The sequence below is a fragment of the Hemitrygon akajei genome, chromosome 17, assembly GCF_048418815.1.
Source record: "Hemitrygon akajei chromosome 17, sHemAka1.3, whole genome shotgun sequence".
Taxonomy (NCBI): Eukaryota; Metazoa; Chordata; class Chondrichthyes; order Myliobatiformes; family Dasyatidae; genus Hemitrygon; species Hemitrygon akajei.
The window spans coordinates 56,385,837-56,399,567 of NC_133140.1; the positions used below are offsets into that span (position 1 = coordinate 56,385,837).

Genomic DNA, 13,731 nt, shown 5'->3' on the forward strand with positions numbered 1-13,731 from the left:
GTTGGTCAGACCAAAGTCACTATGAAGAAGAACCAGAAAGCTCTTAACTCCGAGTGGAGTCATCCAGTTTTTTAGCAGGTTTTCTTGTCTTTACGAGGCCGGGTTGCTAGCTTGATACTCAACCCAGCACGGATGGAAAGCGTGCAAGGGAGCCGGCTGGATTCGAACTCGGGAGCCTTCACTCCGAAGTCCGGTGCTGATGCCACAATGCCACCTGTGGCTAAGTCATTATGAGGTACTCATTAATGGCTAATTGTAAGCATTGCTCAGATTTATCTTGCAGAATATGGTTGTCCTCTTAACATATTCGAATGCAGAGGCAAGTAGGAAAGAGTGAAGCTGTTGAGGAGCCAAAAATCAATGCAGGGACAGAGATTACCATCCTTCTTGCTCACAAAAAAGAAGACCACTTAAATCCTAAGGCCAATGCCTCCTTGATGTTTTCTTCCATGGCCACCATTTCAGGAGGAGCAAGGGCAAAAAGTACTAGAACTAGGTAAGAAATCAGTGGTGCAGTGTATGGTCAGTGTGGAGGCAGGTGGAGGCCTTCTTCTGACTGAAGACTTCAAGAAGGTCACTATATTCAGCTGGAACACCAGGCAGGTTGGAGGGGATACGCTGACAGGGATTTAAACTGGGACAGATAGACAGGCATGCCAGTCCCCACTCTTGGAGTGCCTTTAAGGATCAATGTTCTGAAGGTTGTGTCGAGATATCCAGTGAAGACAAAGCACCAGCTGCATTTTAGGTGAATCTACAAGATAGAAGGAGAGCTGTTCCATGCAGTTATCTTCTAGTATGTTGGAGAGGTACTGTGGAAAAGGTGGTTCCTGCTGGTGCCCAGAGGTTGACCATCTAGAACATTGACATCAATATTCTCTCTCAGTTGTTGAGTCGGAACTCCCAATCTTTCAGCTGGAGAGATATCAGTGAGGTTCCTGGCTGCCCTGGAGTCCATAAATGCCTGAAGCTCATGGGTCTGGGAACCTCCACCCCCCTGCCATGGCAGGAAAGACAGATTTCTTGATTAGGGGAAGTTAGTTGCAGGAAGAATCGACCCATCAGAATTCCCCTTCTCGTTTACAGATACCCTCTTTTACTGGGCATTTGGGACATAATGACTGGAAATGCCCTGGAGAGCCACACGAAAGGAAGCAACAGACTGTCCTGCACTGATCACGTTCCACCTGAGATGGGTACATGCCTCCCTCTTCCATGTGCTCATGTGTGTGGACTGTGTACTGGCTGATGGGAGAGGGGCGAAGATAGATGCTGATCTAAAGATGCGGGTGCAGTAGTCGGTGGTCAGCCTCCTGACCCCGCACTGGAAGATTAAACACTTTCTTGAACTTGACTACAAATTGCTGGGCAGACTGGGCTGCAGGGTAACCTTGTATTCGTAGAGCATTGGACAAGTTGAGCAGTACTCCATCTGAGGGATTCACCAAGTAGGACAGTTGAACTGACCTGGCTGAGCGTGGAAAGTCAGCTCACTCTGGGTAATAAAGTTCCTGCAGCTATCAGGGGTCACTGGAATATTTGCCTGCTGGACAAATACTCGCTGAAGGTGTAGAAGCTGCCAAGGGAACCGGGCATTAGTAGCTGAGGCAGGTGAGCCTTTTATAGAGGAGGATGAGTGAGATGCTGATGCTGGGGTGGAGACTGTCCAGGCAGAAGGCTGTTGAATAGGAGCAGTGAGAGCAGTAAAGGCTGCCTCCTGATTCTGGCTGGCTGCTGTCAGTTGCTTAGCTGTCGCTGTGAGTGCTGTCACTTGTTCTTCCTGCTTGGACTAAGCTTGCTGCTCTGAAAGTCATCGTTAGGTTGCGTGAGCTATTTCTGCCACCCCAGCCTCCACTGGCCTTAACTTCTCTCTCTTCTGGCCAATGAACTTTGGCTTGGGCTGGGCTTGCCACCCTGTGAGTAGATGCCACGCAGGGTGAGCCACTTTGGGCAGCCCAGACTCCACTGATTTAAGTTCTCTCCAACCTGACCAATTAAATTCAGGGATGAGGCCAGCTGCTCTCTCCCCGCTGGGTCCAATTTAATGGTCAAGTGTTGTTGATACGGTGTTCAGTGATAGTCCAAGTGCAGCGGAAGAGACAGAGTAGTAGAATGAACGGTTCATGGAGTTTTCATAAGAACAGTACAGAACAAAAAGAAAATAATAAACACGAGGCCAACAGGACCGTAAACTAAAATCTAACGCTGTCACTGTGGCTTAGAAGCAGTAACTTAATGCAAAATGAATGCTGCTCTTTTTCAATGTCAATCTAAATTATGTTCTTCTTTCTCGGAATGTGGACTAAGGTGAGCGGGGAGTGTTGCTATTACTGTGCTTCAGTTAAGACTCGAAAAGACTAAAATGAAAGGAAGGGAGTTAAATACAACCACAAATAAATCCTAATTGGCTGGAAAGTACATTCTTCTGAGCAAGATCGCCAACCCCTTTCAGCTGCCCGCCTGCGAGGGCGCCCCCTCTCCTTGGCCCAGAGTTCGTGGTTGTGACAAAGACAAGATCAGGAGTATGATTACCATAAAAAACACTCAAGATGCTCAACAACAGGAAGTTCACTTTAATTAGCGCACCACCAGAATATAAATACTTACCTGCTCTGCCACCATTACACCTTGGCTACAGTCTACTATATCTGCTTGTGCTAGCCTACTCCAATAGTACGTCTGAAGTCCATAACCTACATACCAAGAAGGATAAGGGTAGCTAATTCACAGAAGCAACATGTCCTTTGGGTTCCCCCTTAAATAACACATTCTTATTAGGAAATATATATTGATTTTCCTTCACTACTATTGGGTGTAAATCCTGGAAACCCCCCAGCAACACCATTTTCACCATAAATGTACTAATACTGAAGGTGGCTTTGTCCTGTAAGAACAATTAAGGATGGGCAACTGCTGTGGGTGGACATGTAGAAATGCAAACATTTTAAAACTTATCAAGAATAAACAAAATATTGGAACTAAATAAAAGTCTTAAAATAAACATTTGCGGTTTTTTTTTGTTTTTTTGCAACCATTATAGCTAAACTTGCATTATTTGTTCAATCACTGCATGGCTTTGAATCTTTGAGATCAAAAATTGAAATACCAATCAAACCTTGGGAAAATGAACAAGATATTTATTTGGAATATCTGACAAAAGTATTGCTCTTCATTGAGATGTTGGTATGGAATATAGGTTATAATATAACTGTAGACGGGTGGAAAATTAGAAACGAAATGCTGTATATTTGAATTGATCAATTTTCTCTTCACCCATGCAAACATTGTATAATTCACATTATATGTGTCTATGACATTTCAATGGTTTGAACATTAGTTAAACCTCAATTGTAATAAAGATTCTGTACCAAATCTATTTATTTACATTGTTTATGAAAATAACCCTCAAGAAAGCAAGGTGAAAGTCTAAACAAAGATTTTCATTGTTAAATACTGTATTTGAAATAGAATACAGCGTACTAAAGGTATAGAATTTCAAAGGAACTTTGTAAGTTTTGAGACACATTTTACAAAACTATAAAGCATAAACAATTATAAATCTCATATTTTTGGTGGACCATGTCAGCAGTTAAGTCAGTAATTGAAAGGCTGGATTAAACAGCTGATGATTCATCAGTAAGAACTCAAAGGCTTGAAGTATTCTTTAAATTTCGTGTTTAAATCATTTCATGAGCATTTACTTGTTTTGCCTTATTGTGTACAAAGTTAAACCGCATGAAATTGTCTAACTTTGTTTGATCTCCAATGTTTCGAAACCCATCTATTGTACCCGTCAAAAGCATTCAGTGTTGTCAGTGAGATGGTAATGAGGTGATGTCATCAGCAGACGAGACCCAGGTCTCTCATGCTTCTTTCGCATAATATATCACCCGGTTTCGATAACGTCTTCACTAAAACCCAGGTTTGAGTTACTGGGACACTTTGTTAGGACTGACTAGCCTTCCAGTTTTGTTAATGAAAAACAAATCTCTGACAGGAATGTCTGAACTGCTTTTCCACGGCACTATTTTTCTCTGGCGCATTACTGGATTCTAACGAATCTAACAGGACTGAGAAACCGTGCAAAGATTTGCAAGAAGTGAAGTGAGGCTGGCAGGTCAGCAGTATGTTTAAAGTGACAGAAGACGCAAGGTGAGGGAATCTTTAAGAAATACCTTGTCAATTTGCTGTGGAATGGAATGTTCGAAATGTGTCAGGTCCGCTCTCGGGCATTTTAGTATGGGGTTTTTAACTAAGCTAACAAGTTTTAAACGGATTTTCACTATCATCATTGCATTGTGGTTATTTTAAGACTAAATGAATTGAGTAAAGTCTGTAATTCATTACTGGGGGATGTTGTACAGTAACATATGTGTACAATAAAAACACACGTGAAAATGCATTTGAAGATGAGGGAGAGTGAGTCCTAGGTACCGTTCATAAACCATCAGCAGAGCAGTTTAGACTGGGCGCCTGCATGATTTTATAACAATGTTGGTAGTAGGAAACTAAGCAGTAAATTCCTTCAATTAAATTATTGCAATTCTGCTCTTTGCTGTAGTACTTAAAGTTTTCATAACTATTCATCGTACAGTATTTTTAATCTTAGGCTGTTATATAAGATGTGGGGGGAAAAAATAACATCTTTTAGAAATTTTTATTGGCCTGTAATGAAACTGTCTTTTGGCAAAAATATATTTTGGCAAAACTAACTGGAGAATATATTGAAATTTACAAGATGAATTGATGGAAGGCTTGCTTTACACAGTTGCTGACAGTCTGCTCATTTTCTACTTTGATAAATGACTGTAGTTCTGTGAGCTAAGATTACCTTCAGTTATTGATTATTGTGTTTATTTTTTGTGATACTGCAGTAAATTTTGGCATGATCCATCTTCCGGAATATTGGATAATCTTTGATAAAAACTTATGGTGATTTGCGATCAAATGAAAGAGGAATTCAGATGCATTTTGCTCAGTTGAAAGCTGAATTAGTGCTAAACTTTTTCAGCCCTGGCTGGGAATGTTCTTCACTTGAAATGAAAGTCTGCTGTAATTTAATAAGGTTAACAATTTAGAATGGAAGAATTGTTAATGTCAATCTTTTAAATACATTTAGTGTGCTAAAATATTTTATTGCTGTTCATAATGTCTTAAAGCAAAAATGCACCAATTGTTATATTTAATGTTGATCTTTTTATTTTTTGACATATCTGAATATTGTTTATAATGCATATTGATTTGTTCAGATGACAAATGCTCACCTTGGCAAAATAAGGCAATAAGTAAGTATTGCTATTGCTTTATTTTGGACAGAAATTTAGTGAATGGGGAGCAGGGTAATATTGAGTTAATAGGTGTCTAAAAATCATTTTGGGATCCTTGTCCTAGAAAGGGTCTACATATAAAATATTGGAGGTTGATGAGTTATAATCTTGAGATACTGCCAGACTTAATTGGTGCAAAACCACATCAAAGATGCATGCTGATAGAATGAGTGGAAGGTAAAGTAAGATGTTGTAAATTTACTTTTGATTTTAATAGAGAGCTGGTTGTTAATTTTGGTTACTGGCGAAACCATTGTAAGATTTGCTGTAGGAAAAAGATAAGAAGCTTGTGAATATAAACAAAAATGTGGTAACTTATTCAATGTTTCCATCCATCTCCATCTGTTGGTTCCAGTTGGTGTAGTTTACATAACATTGACTTCACAATATTTACACACACTGTATCTTGCCCCTTTTCGCCCATCAAACCTTTTGTTGGAAATATAAAGAAAAATAAATAAACAGTTGCTTCACCAGTCTGTTGACTCTTTGGATGTTGTCAGTGGTTTTGCTTTGGCTTTTGTGTCTTCTCTCAATGATGGATGAACATTCTCATCAGGCTGTCAGTTACAGCATCACTAATAGTTCCTTTGTCTCCTTATTGTTTTCTTCTGCACATATCCCTTCATCATTAGTTTATACATTATTGGACTTGTGCACAAGTAGTTATTCTTGACTTCTGTACCTCTTTAAGTACTTCTTCCCCTTGCTTGGATGACTGGATCCCTGGACTGTTCTGAAAGGCCAAAGATTTGAACTTTGCATCCTATCTTGATTTCTTTACTTGATATAAGATTTTGTTTGATACATTTCTTCACTCTGTACACATATTTTGCCTTCACCAAACCCTAGCCTTGCAAAGCAACTATTGTTCTTGACCATCTCAGCCAGAGGGTTATCAATAATCAAATATCATGTTATTGGGCATGCTATATACTAGTATGAAAGTTGCTACTCTGCTTTATAGGCATGTAGTGTCTTCTCTTAATTAACTTTCTTCTATGTATAGACAATTTGTTCTGTGTTCTGCTGTCCTTCTTAGACCATAAGGCACAGGAGCAGAATTAGGCCATTTGGCTCATTGAGTCTGCTCTGCCATTCAATCATGGCTGATTCTTTTCCCCCTCCTCAATCCCATACCCTAGCATTCTCCCTGTAACTTTTAATGCTATGTCCAATCAAGAACCTTTCTATCTCTGCCTTAAAAACATCCAATAACCTGGCCTCCATTGAAGCCTGTGGTAACAAATTCCACAAATTCACCACCCTCTGGCTAAAGAAATTTCTCCACATCTCTGTTTTGAAAGGGCACCTGAGGCTATGCCCTCTTGTCCTAGACTCTCCCACCATGGGAAACATCCTTTCCACTCTGTCTAGGCCTTTCAACATTCAGAAGGTTTCAGTGAGATCCCACCTCATCCTTCTAAATTCCAGCAACATCAGCCCCAGAGCCATCAAATGTTCCTCGTATGATAGCCCTTTCATTCCCGGAATCATCCTTGTGAACTGCCTCTGGACCCTCTCCAATGCCAGCACATCTTTTCTTAGATAAGCAACCTGAAATTGTTCACGATACTCAAGGTGAGGCCTCACCAGTCCCTTATGAAGCCTCTGCATCACATCCCTGCTTTTGTATTTTAGATCTCTTGAAATGAATGCTAACATTGCATTTGTCTTCCTCACCACTGACTCAACCTGCAAGTTAACCTTTAGGGTGTTATCACAAAGACTCCCAAGTCCCTTTGCATCTCGGATTTTTGGATTTTCCTCCCGTTTATAAATAGTTTGTACATTTATTTCCACTGCCAAAGTGCATGATCATGCATTTTCCAACATTGTATTTCATTTGCCACTTTCTTGCACATTCTCTTAATCTGTCTAAGTCCGTCTGCAGCCTACCTGTTTCCTCAACATTGCCTGCCCCTCCACCAATCTTAATATCATCTGCAAACTTGGCAACAAAACCATCTATTCTATCATTTAAATCATTGATATACAGCATAAGAAGAAGCGGTCCCAACACCGACCCCTGCAGAGCATCACTAGTCACTGGCAGCTACCCAGACAAGGATCATTTTATTCCCACTCGCTGCATCATATCAATCAACCAATGCTCTAACCATGTTAGTAACTTTCCTGTAATACCATGGGCTCTTAACTTGGTAAGCAGCCTCATGCATGGCACCTTGTCAAAGGCCTTATGGAAGTCCAAATATACACATCCACTGCATCCTCTATCTATCCTATGTGTAATCTCCTCAAAGAATTGCAACAAGTTTGTCAGGCAAGATTTTTCCTTATGGAAACTGTGCAGACTTTGTCCTATCTTTTCCTGTGTCACCAAGTACTCCATCACCTCATCCTTAACAATTGACTCCAACATCTTCCTAACCACCGAGGTCAGGCTAACTGGTCTAAAATTTCCTTTTTGCTGTCTTCCTCCTTTCTTAAAGTGTGAAGTGGCATTTGCAGTTTTTCAGTCCTCTGATCATTACTAATGCCTCCACAGTCTCTACTGCTACCTCTTTTGGAGCCCTAAGGTGCATTTCATCTGGTCCAGGTGACTTATTTACCCTTAGTTCTTTCAGCTTTTTGAGTACCTTATCCCTTGTAATAGTAACTGCACTCATTGCTCTTCCCTCATTCCCTTCATCATCTGGCACAGTACTAGTATCTTCCACAGTGAAGAATGATGCAAAATATTCATTAACTTTATCTGCCATCTCCTTGTCTCCCATTATTATTTCTCTGGCCTCATTTTTTAGCAGTCCTATAGCCACTCTTGTCTCTCTATTTTTTTCAGACTTGAAAAAGCTTTTACTATCCACTTTGATATTGTATGCTAGCTTGCTTTCATATTTCATCTTTTCCCTTCTAATGATTTTTAGTTGCTCTCTGTAGGTTTTTAAAAGCTTCCCAATCCTCTTATCTTCCTGCTAATTTTTGCATTGTTGTATGCCCTTGCTTTTGTTTTTACATTAGCTTTGACTTCCTTTAACAGCCACGGTTGTACTATTTTACCATTTGAGTATTTCTTCATTTACTTTGGCCAACTCCTCTCTCATACCACTGTAATTTCCTTTTCTCCATTGAAATACTGCTATGTCAGATTTTACTTTCTCCCTATCAAATTTCAAGTTGAACTCAATCATATTGTGATCACTGGTTCCTATGGGCTCTTTTACACTAAGCTCCTTTATCGCCTCTGGTTCATTACATAACATCCAATCCAGTACAGCTGATCACTAGTAGGCTCAATGACAAACTGTTCTAAAAAAACCATCTCGTAGGCATTCAACAAACTCTCTTGACATTCCTTACCAACCTGATTTTCCTAATTGGCCTGCATGTTAAAATCTTCCATGACTATCATAACATTGTCCTTTTGACATGCCTTTCCTATTTTCTGTTGTAACCTGTGGGCCACATCCCAGCTACTGTTGGGACACCTGTATATAACTGGCATCAAGGTCCTTTTACCCTTGCAATTTCTTAACTCAACCCATAAGGATTCAACATCTTCTGATCCTGTGTCACATCATTCTACTGATTTTGATGCCTTTGTTTACCAGCAGAGCCATGCCACCCCCTCTGCCTACCTTTCTATCCCTCCGATACAATGTGTAACCTTGGTCATTCAGCTCCCAACTACAACCATCCTTCAGGCACGATTCAGTGATGGCCACAACATCATACCTGGCAATCTGTAATAGTGCAACAAGATCATCCACTTTATTTCTTACAACACACACAAAATGCTGGTGGAATGCAGCAGGCCAGGCAGTATCTATAGGAAGAAGCAATGTCGACGTTTCGGGCCAAGGCCCTTTGTCAGGACCACCAGCATTTTGTGTGTGTTGCTTGAATTTCCAGCATCTGCAGATTTCCTTGTGTTTTCACTTTATTTCTTATACTTCTTATACTCCCTGCATTGAGATATTACACTTTGAGTGCTGTATTTGCTACCCTTTTTGATTTTTGCACCTCTAATGCACTGATTCTCACTGTGCTGGCTGCAATTTTGTCCTATCATCTGCTCTTCCTGACAGTCTGACTGCATGCTATCTTTGCTTTTTTCCAGCCGTCCTATCCTGAGTCCCTTCATTTCGGTTCCCACCCCCCTGCCTGATTAGTTTAAACCCTCCCCAACAGCTCTAACAAATCTGCCTGCAAGAATATTGGTCCCCCTCAGGTTCAGGTGCAACCCATCCCTTTGGTACAGGTCATACCTCCCCCAGAAGAGATCCCAATGTCAAGAACCCAAAACCCTGCCCCCTGCACCAGCTTCTCAGCCACAAATTTATCTGCCACATCATCCTGTTTCTACCCTTGTGGCAAGGTGGCACCAAGATGTATCTTGTCTTGTAAAATGGGCCAAATGAATTGCAGCTTGCCATCATGCCCTAGTTCCTTTAATGTCAATGCAAAGATTGTCCACAATTTATCTTTTGGTGGTAGTACAAGATACAGCACGTCTTTCTAATTACCAGGAGTAATTTTCCATTAGTACCAAAAAATGTTTTCACACAGTAGTCTTTGAAATGGCTAGCTAGCAAGCCACTTCTGCTTCTGGTCTAGTGGCCTTGGAACCTTCGGAATTCTGACATTGGACAGACATTGATTGTTTTTTAAATATCTTGGTCCAATCCATGCTGTATATTAAAGCACAGGCTGTTACCTTCATATTCCCCATACGCATACTGGGAATGTAGCTGGTCTAGGAATGGTCCTGGAATAAAAATTATACAGTATTTCTCTTGACAAATCCCTGGTTCATAGAATGTCATCTGTGACAGGGTTGAATTATATCACTTTACCTAAATGTGATTTGTTTCTGCCAATCATGGGATGTTTGTACAATCAATATTGTCTTTGTCTAGATGAAATTCCCAGAGCTTTAAGCGCAATGTTATTAGAGGCCACTGCAAAAATAAAATTATCTTCCTTCCACTTTTGCCTCTTTATTCAGAAACTTTGGGGATGGTACCTGCTGCGACATTTACTCTAAAGCCTGACATTGTCTGCTGTAATTATACCAAAGTGTAAGATGACCCTTTTGTCTCCTCATTTCTGCAATGTTGGGGATGGTTGACTTTTTTGTAAGATGCTTGCAAATCTTCCAGTGTGGTCTGGCAGGAAGGTAGTGCCAGATGAAGTTAATAGAAGATTATAGAACCAAACAACCCCAAAGGCCCAGTGCCTTTTTCTTTCTGTTTGTGTGTACAGTTGGCCCTCCTTATCCGCAAGTTACACATGCGCAAATTCAACCAACCGCGAATCGAGAAAACCTGGAAGTGCTCTTCCAGCACTTGTTGTTCAATTATTGTTCGGCTCGTGTCTCGTTCGTTCGCTACTTTGTTCCTCTGAAAAATTGGCTCCTAAAAAGTAATTACGTGGTCAGAGCAATTCCCCAAAGGTTAAGCGGGAGCGTGAAGTGCTATCTTTTGCTGAGGAAGTAGAAATATTAGATCTCAAGAACATCCTCAGGAACGTAAAGATCACGGGAGAATTGGCATCGGCTAAAGCCGAGGCCGCAGCAGCGTTCCCAGAGGAGCTCAAGAAACTCATAGAAGAGAAAGGCTACCTTGCAAGATTTGTTTGATGATGCAAAGGAAAAGAAGAGACAGCTTCCTATGACAATGTTTCTAACTAAAGCATCTGCAATTCTGAAGTCTCGACGTTCAATGCTTGAAGATCCTCAGCCCTCAACCTCCACAGTTCCTGACTTCCGTATTATTGAGCCTCCTCCAAAGCGTCCTTATTCCCTAAACAAGACAGTGTAACATCGACTGTACAGGTATTTCAAGTTTTACTCATTGTTTGATCATTGTTCACCTCGAGTCTTGTTCGTTTGTTGCTTGTGTTGTGAGCGAGAGGAACGTACAGTTTTTTTGTCAATATTCCCTAAACAAGACAGTGTAACAACTATTTACATAGCATTTCCATTGCATTAGGATTGTATTATATCTGGAGCTGATATGTCATTTGTTAAGCGGGATGCCGTGCGCAATCCTAATCTAATGAAAAACGGACGTGGGAGCATGGAGCACGGAGGAACATCTGGAAATCTCCAGGAAGGCCCTCTTCGTTGCTGCTGTGAGGTCTGGGTCTCTGCTGAGAAGAACAGGTCCCCAGTCTTTGGGGTCGCGTTGCTGGTGGTCGCTGGTGGGGATGTCTTAATACGCTCGGCAGAGGATGGTGCTTGGAGAAGCTGTGCTGGAGGGGCTGGTCGGAGGCTTGGAGGTTTGACGGACTCGGAGTCCGCTGCTTCTTGATTGTCAGGTCGCTTTCATTGTGTGCTGCGTCTGCGAGGCTGAGTCTGGCAGCGCCATGGAAGTCCGTAGTGGGGGTATTCCCTTCTGCCGCCAGCGTGGGATGACGAGTCTGTCGAGACCCTGAGGACTTGTGGAAACTGTGTGGTGGTTTCTTTCGAACTTATAGTCTTTTAACATCTTTGGACTATTTTTACAGTGCCCATGGTCTGTTTTTTTTAATCAAATTATGGTATTGTTTGCACTGTTGTAACTATGTGGTTTTGTGCAGGTTTTGTATCTTTAGTTTTTAGTCTTGTTTTGTCTGTTGAGTTTGGAGCTCCTTTCCGGGGAATGTGCTAAGATGGTAGCACGATATTAATATGCAGCAGCCTCTCCGGACTCTGGATTGGGGATTGCCAAACGTTATGTGGATTTTCTGGTGTAGTCTATTTTGTCGTGTGCTTTGTTGATATCATTCTGGAGGAATGTTGTCTCATTTTTTAATTGCATTGCATTTGTGGTTTTTAAATGACAATAAACTGAATCTGAATAAGTTTTGTAATCTAGAGATGATTTAAAGTAGACGGCAGAATGTGCGTAGGTTATATGCAAATACTACGCCATTTTATATAAGGGACTTGAGCATCCACGTTTTTTGGTATCTATGGGAGGTCCCGGAACCAATCCCTCGTGGATAAGGAGGGCCGACTGTAATGTGTTTATTCTTCATCTGCATATGGGTGCTGCATGCAATTGGTCACTGGTGACCTCCATGAGCACTGAATGGCTCCGTGATATTGCTTGAAATGTGACATATAGATTTTTAACTTTTGCTGTTATGGTTACCCAAGAATGATTTATTACTGAGGCAACTTTTGTGCTTGTCATTTGTCTCTTGTGGCTTTTCACTGCAATAACACAGTTTATCATTTTGTTACAGCCAGTGATGATAATGTGGTTGACAAGTATGAAAATAACCGAATAGTAAAATCCCCAAGGAATCCAGATCAATAATGCTTTCTGGCCTTCAGACATTTGGAACTGCTTGATAGACAAAGTATACCAGCATCCATCTTTTGTCCCATGTTCTCCTGTGGAGAAAATCACCTTTATAGAGCTGTTTAAAACCCTTCCTGTTTTCTTCCTTTCATCGATGACATTTTCATCAAAGGTTGGTGAATATCTTGCTCATCGTGGCAAGAAAAAGAATCGGAAAGTTTCTCCCCACTTAATCATTTCAGGTATACATGGAAGCTTCTTGATTATTCACTGAGGTAATAGCATTTGATCTCCCATATCTAAATTGATTTGATCATATAATAGTGACAGCAACTGCATTGAAGATTTTGCTCCTGCTAACTCTCCATCACAAGTCTTGGGATGTAGTCATAAAGTTTCTTTTTGACTCTTGGCTCTTTGTTGAAGGTCACTTTGTAGTTGCCACAGAGATTGCAACTCTTGTCCGACTTGTGGACCACCAGAATGACTGGACTCTCTTCATCTTTCACCTGCACTTCGTGATATCCTGGTTTCTTTTGCTGGTTTGCCTGCCTTTCGAGGGCTTAGAAAACATGTTGAGGCATACTGCTGATCAGATTTGCACCTTGTCAATTGCAAAAAATAGGTTTTGTAACTCTAAAAGAAACCTTATTCAAGCTTGTGTAATGTCATTTCCAGTACAGAAGTGAAAAAGAGAACGAAGTAATTGTTACTCTGCATGATGCTGCATGCAGAAAACACAATAAATATAAATATGTAAGAGAGTTTACATATGTTGATTATTTGTACATAAAGTGATGCTATGTACAGGAGTGTCTGTAGATAAGGTGAACAACAGAAACTGATAAAGTAGTGGTGGTGGGGGGGTGCGGCAGGATGGGTCACTGGGTGAAGGAGTTGATTAGCTTTTCTGCTTGGGGAAAGTAACTGTTGTTAGAACCATAGAACATTACAGCACAGAAGCAGGCCTTTTGTCCCTTCTTGGCTGTGTCGAACCATTTTTCTGCCTAGTCCCACTGACCTGCACCTGGCCCATATCCCTCCATACACCTCTCATCCATGTACCTGTCCAAGTTTTTCTTAAATGTTAAAAGTGAGCCTGCATTTACCACTTCATCTGGCAGCTCATTCTACACTCCCACCATTCTCTG

General features: G+C 41.0%; 1 protein-coding gene across 4 annotated transcripts in view; it reads left to right on the forward strand.

Annotated features, from left to right (window-relative positions):
* Positions 1-3,884: 3,884 nt before the first annotated feature.
* Positions 3,885-13,731, forward strand: part of znf469 (zinc finger protein 469) — a 465,067-nt gene continuing 455,220 nt past the window's right edge. For all 4 annotated transcript variants that reach the window (XM_073070180.1, XM_073070183.1, XM_073070187.1 and 1 more), the window contains exon 1: positions 3,885-4,152. The gene's annotated coding sequence lies outside the window, so the exon portion shown is untranslated. The remainder of the gene's footprint in view (positions 4,153-13,731) is intronic.